Source organism: Lipotes vexillifer, unplaced genomic scaffold (genome assembly GCF_000442215.2).
Source record: "Lipotes vexillifer unplaced genomic scaffold, Lipotes_vexillifer_v1.1 scaffold543, whole genome shotgun sequence".
Taxonomy (NCBI): domain Eukaryota; kingdom Metazoa; phylum Chordata; class Mammalia; order Artiodactyla; family Lipotidae; genus Lipotes; species Lipotes vexillifer.
In genome coordinates this window covers 123,190-128,946 of record NW_006799055.1, presented here as the reverse complement: position 1 = coordinate 128,946, position 5,757 = coordinate 123,190, and the positions used below count along the sequence as shown (strand labels likewise).

The following is a 5,757-nucleotide window of genomic DNA, read 5'->3' as shown; positions in this document are numbered from 1 at the left end:
TACTGAGTACCACTGAGGGCAAAAAAGCTCTCTCATACTCCACATGAAACTTCCTCAGGGTAACAGTCACGGCTGACCTCTAAGTTCTCATTAACTCCTCCCTAGGTAGGAGGGAGTAACTGGTCTGATGACAAGTTTGAGAGAAGGAATTCTGAGGCTCAGCTACTCCTCTCCTTTCCATTTCGCATTTGTCTGACTGAAGAGAGCCATTTGTTCTGGTCTGCTGTCACACAGTAAAGGTAGTGGGACAAGCCTTACTCTTTTTTTTTTTTTTTTTTTTTTTTTTTTTGCGGTACGCGGGCCTCCCACTGTCGCGACCCCTCCCGCTGCGGAGCACAGGCTCCGGACGCGCAGGCCCAGCGGCCTCGGCCCACGGGCCCAGCCGCTCCGCGGCACGCGGCATCCTCCCGGACCGCGGCACGAACCCATGTCCCCCGCATCGGCAGGCAGACCCCCAACCACTGCGCCACCAGGGAAGCCCAGCCTTACTCTTGAAGACACTGAAACCTGAGGTTTAAGTCTGCGTGATTCTGGAGCGCAACACTAGGAAGCTCACTGTGGCTGCACACCTCAGCCGCATTTTGCAAACAACTTTTTCGGTAATTAAACTTAATTTGGGCGGACTCTGGGGGGGGGCTCACGCCAAGGAGCACTTCCCACAACTTCTGCTGCCCGTGTCCCTGTCCCCACTGTGAGCCACAGCCACCCCCCGCCTCTGCAGGAGACCCTCCAACACTAGCAGGTCTCAGCATCAGAGGAGCCCAGGAGGGGGACCCTCCCGATCCCCAGCTAATGAGACTGGACAATATGCTTTTGGCAGAAGGGGTTTCAGGTCCTGAGAAAGGCATGTAATGAATTCACTACACACGTGATGAACCTTCTCCGAGAGCAGAGTAGAACACGTCCCACTTCCCCAAAGGAGACGGAAAGAATGGTAGGCATCATCCATTGAAAATTTAGTTCCATTCAGATGCAGCTCAAACAAAGCACTTGTGAAGCAGTTATGATTTTAAGACCAAGGTTCCTTGATGCCAGACGAAAAAGGCGTAACTTCAGTAAACAGGCCACAGAAATCTTGAATGAATACTTTTACTCACACCTCAGCAACCCCTACCGCAGTGAAGAAGCCGAAGAGGAGCTGGCCAAGAAATGCAGCCTCACAGTGTCACAGGTATCCAACTGGTTTGGCAACAAACGAATCAGGTACAAGGATATCGGCAAGTTTCAGGAAGAAGCCCACCTCCACGCTGCAAAGACAGCTGTGACAGCTGCACATGCAGTGGCCGCAGCCGTGCAGAACCACCAGACCAACTCGCCCACCACGCCAAATTCTGGTGGGTACCCTCCGTCATGTGACCAATCAGATGGGGGGATACACTGATGGCCTTGGAGGAAATTCACTGTAAACTCCACACAATTTAAACGCTAATGGAGGCTGGCAGGATGCAACAACTCCATCTTCTGTGACTTCTACAGAAGGCCCAGGAAGTGTGCACTCTGATACCTCTAACTAATCTCTGGCAACATCTTTCCCTGAGCTGACATGCCTTGATAAGTGCATTCAGAGTAACAGGAGGAAAAGGAAAGTGTTTTTGTAGCCCACCATCTACAGCTTTACTGTAAAACCTTGTCTTATTAGAGAACTTGGTAAATCTGGTTTTTTTTTTGTTGTTTTTTTTTTGCGGTACGCGGGCCTCTCACTGTTGTGGCCTCTCCCGTTGTGGAGCACAGGCTCCAGACGTGCAGGCTCAGCGGCCATGGCTCATGGGCCCAGCCGCTCCGCGGCATGTGGGATCTTCCCGGACCGGGGCACGAACCCACGTCCCCTGCATCGGCAGGCGGATTTTCAACCACTGCGCCACCAGGGAAGCCCAGTAAATCTGTTTTTTTTTTTGTTGTTTTTTTTTTGCGGTACGCGGGCCTCTCTCTGTTGTGGCCTCTCCCGTTGTGGAGCACAGGCTCCAGACGTGCAGGCTCAGCGGCCATGGCTCATGGGCCCAGCCGCTCCGCGGCATGTGGGATCTTCCCGGACCGGGGCACGAACCCACGTCCCCTGCATCGGCAGGCGGATTTTCAACCACTGCGCCACCAGGGAAGCCCAGTAAATCTGTTTTTTAAGGAATCATAATCATTTGTATTTATACTTAAAAACACACAATGTTAAAAAAGCACTTTATTCAATTAGGCCAAGATTTAACACTGTTGACAGTCCTATAGCTATTTTATTATAATTTATTACCAATATTTTACATTAACAATTTCTCACTTGCCAATTACTTGGCCTTAAGGGTAAAAAGTACAATATATGCTAAACCTCAGTCGCTAAAGACTCACCTCACCTAAACTGAACTTCTTGCATATTTCCACTGCAGACTTTGATTGTCCTTCTTTCATATCACTAATGTAGTTGGAATAAAGGAGCTGTTTGGCTACCTGTTAATGATGGTTGTGTTTAAGAATCTTCCTCGTCACACTTGGGTTTCGATCTCTTATGTTATAATTAGATCAGAGACTGGTAGCATCTTTTCTCTCTCTGAAAGCACCAGTGCCCAGAGTCTGCTCGGAAATTAAATTATGGATCCAGACTGTTTTGAGAGCTGAAGATACTTGCTGCTGATAGAGGTGACCACGAGATCCGTCTGGGGTTTTATGGTGTGCACTGGGTGCTGCACAGACTTGTCAAGGTTTGCTACATCCTCTGGACATTCACAAAGGCCCTGCTCTCTGAAGTGTTGTATACAGTGTAGCAAAAGAGTATTTATACATCTCACCAATCAAAACACAGCTTTATTACCTCATGCGAACTCATACAAACCAATAGAATTTCAACATGTTCTGTAGCTTAAGAGTGCTTACTTACTACCTCTGAACAATACTCACGCTGTAGTTTGTCTCTTTCTTATCTTTTTGCATCTTGCAATTAACTTTCTTTCCCTTCATAAAATGTAATGTACATTGTAATCTTTTAAAAGAAAAGTCAGGGTTGCATTTGCAACTTTAAAAAAACTGCGAGTGGGCTTCCCTGGTGGCGCAGTGGTTGAGAGTCCGCCTGCCGATGCAGGGGATACGGGTTCGTGCCCCGGTCCGGGAAGATCCCCCATGCCGCGGAGCGGCTGGGCCCTGAGCCATGGCCGCTGAGCCTGCGTGTCCGGAGCCTGTGCTCCGCAACGGGAGAGGCCACAACAGTGAGAGGCCCACGTACCGCAAAAGCAAAAAACAAAACAAAACAAAACAAACCTGAGAGTGGAAACATTGGGTCTTAAATTAACACAGGATCAGTAAAACTGTTGTAAATAAAAATAAATAAATAAATAAAATAAACCTACATTTGAATCTTCATCTATCTGACTTCTGTGTCCTATTTCTAAACTGGATCCAAACTTCAGTAGGGAAAAGAAAAAAAAAGGGGGGGCAACTTATCAACCTTTAAACTAAGTACAAAGTACTATTATGGGTATTTTGTGCCCTTGTGGAGTTTACGGCCTATTTGGGTATAAACTAGAACAACCGAAGGGTTACATAATAATACAAGAATTACCTAACAAATACAAACTATAAGAAGCACATAATTACTACCAAATATACGAAAAATTATGATCACCTTTAAGAATCAGAAAATCTGAAGCAGAAAGGTAAAAACACAGATGCCCTGACCTCTCCTCATGCCAAACCCATGAAATCAGGAATGGGACCCAAGCAATTGCATTTTTAGTAAGTTCTCAATACAATGCTGACCCATACCAATCTATCAATAAGAACCCAAGATATACAAAGCAAGTGCAATAACTCTGGAAAAAAGGAGCATGCTATAACCTAGCAAAGGAAAGATTATAGCAAACAAAACTTGAAGCAAACTTTAAATGATATGCAGGATTTAGACGAGGTGGAAGAGTATGAGGGGAAAACAACACTTGCTGAGGGCTTATTAACAGCAGACACTTTTCTACACATCACCTCATTTAGGACAATTTCATTTCACATATGGAAAAACTAAGGCTCAGACAGATTAAAAAATTTGCCTGAGGTCACAAAACTAGTTAAATGACAGAATGGGATTAGTAGATATTTTCATTTTAAAGATGAAATTGAGGCTCAGGGAGGTAAAATATTTTGTCAAAAGTAACAAAACTGAAAAGTGGCAGAACTGATTTATAAGTGGCCAAGCTGAAATCAGGTCTGTGAATCTAAAGGCTATGCTTCCTTTTTTTTTTTTTAATAAGGGGGGAAGGAGAAGATCTATATTGCTTAGGAAAACACACAAAAGGAAAGCAAAAGCAAACTTAACAAAAGAAATATTAGACCATTACAAAACAGATACATTTTAACTTGTGATGCAGCCAGAGACCATACATTAAAGGCCACCAACGGCTTAAAAAGCACTCAAAAAATAATTGTTTAATCGTTACGGTTTTGTGTCAATTATTTAGTTTACTAAATAATTACTAACTGCCATCAGCAGTCAGTCAGGATCCAACTGTTACACTGAAGGGATGATGGAGCAACTAGTTGGAAAGTACCAACCTAGTCAAAACAGTCAAATTAATTTTATGATCGGCCTCAATTTTAGAATTGTAATGTTAAGGCCAGAGTAATTTTATTTATAACTGAAAATTTTAAAGATTGCTTTATGACAACATTTTATAAGATTTTGTGGTCAATATAACTATTTTAAGAACTTTTAAAAAAGTGAAACTAAACATTTATTGTCTCTATTCTCCATGTATAGGGACTTCAGTTCTACTTTTCTATCTACAAGACCAAAATCAAAATTCAACTCTGTGAGGCCCTTCCTGTAATTAAAATTCATCATTTTTTCTTCATTGCTGCTATACAACATTGCTTGTATAACTCTATTTAGCATTTATTTCATTTTGCCTTGTATGAAAGCTATTGGTTTAAAAATGTTTCTGCTTTTCTTTAGGGATAAGGACTATGCATTATTCACCTTGGTATTCACCCAGCATTTAGCACAGTGCCTTGCACATTTATAAAAAGCTTGTTGATGAGTAAGCTAACATTTTTCTCATTAAGCAGATGAGCACATAAATTACATATACATTTCCTAAATCAACCCTGAATGAACAAATACAAGGGGAAATATACTTTTGAAAACATTCCACTTTAAGAGTGGGTTTGGTCAGCCATGTGAATTGGGAATTGTGGACCACCAAGATCATTCATGCATCAACAAATATGTACTATGTACCAGGCAATGTATATATAACAGTGAACAAAACAGATTAACTCTTGCCCTCACAAAATTCACACCTAGTACAAAGAGAGACAATAGCAAGCATACACACACACACACACACACACACACACACACACACACACATATGCATGCTATGAAGAAAACAAACAGCAAGTGATAATAAGGAATTACGGGTGGAGGGTAAAAGGCTTCTCAGATAGGTGGACAGCTTAACAAGCGAAATTTAAGCTGAAACTTGAAGGGTAAGAGTCAGTTGTGCAAAGAGGAGAATAGTCAGCAGTTAAGGGACTAAAGGTGTGTGTGGGTCATGTGCCGCAATGCCAGTTTCAGGGGAATAGTTATTATAGCACATTCCCCAATCTTCTATTTTTTCAATTCTTTTGCTATTGTTTCTATCACTTCTTTTCTGATGGCTCAGATCTTCCTGGCTAAATTAAACGACAGCATTAACTCTGGGGAATGTAAGATTCCTTCCAAATAATCCTGATTCCCTTTCAGTCCTTATGACTGATAAAGTCATCTCAAAGTGACAACTCTTTCCC

The 5,757-nt window shown here is 42.9% G+C and overlaps 1 pseudogene; it reads left to right on the top strand.

Annotated features, from left to right (window-relative positions):
• The first annotated feature begins 853 nt into the window (after nucleotides 1-853).
• On the top strand, nucleotides 854-1,381 carry LOC103087071 (pre-B-cell leukemia transcription factor 3 pseudogene; annotated as a pseudogene).
• The last annotated feature ends 4,376 nt before the right edge of the window (nucleotides 1,382-5,757 follow it).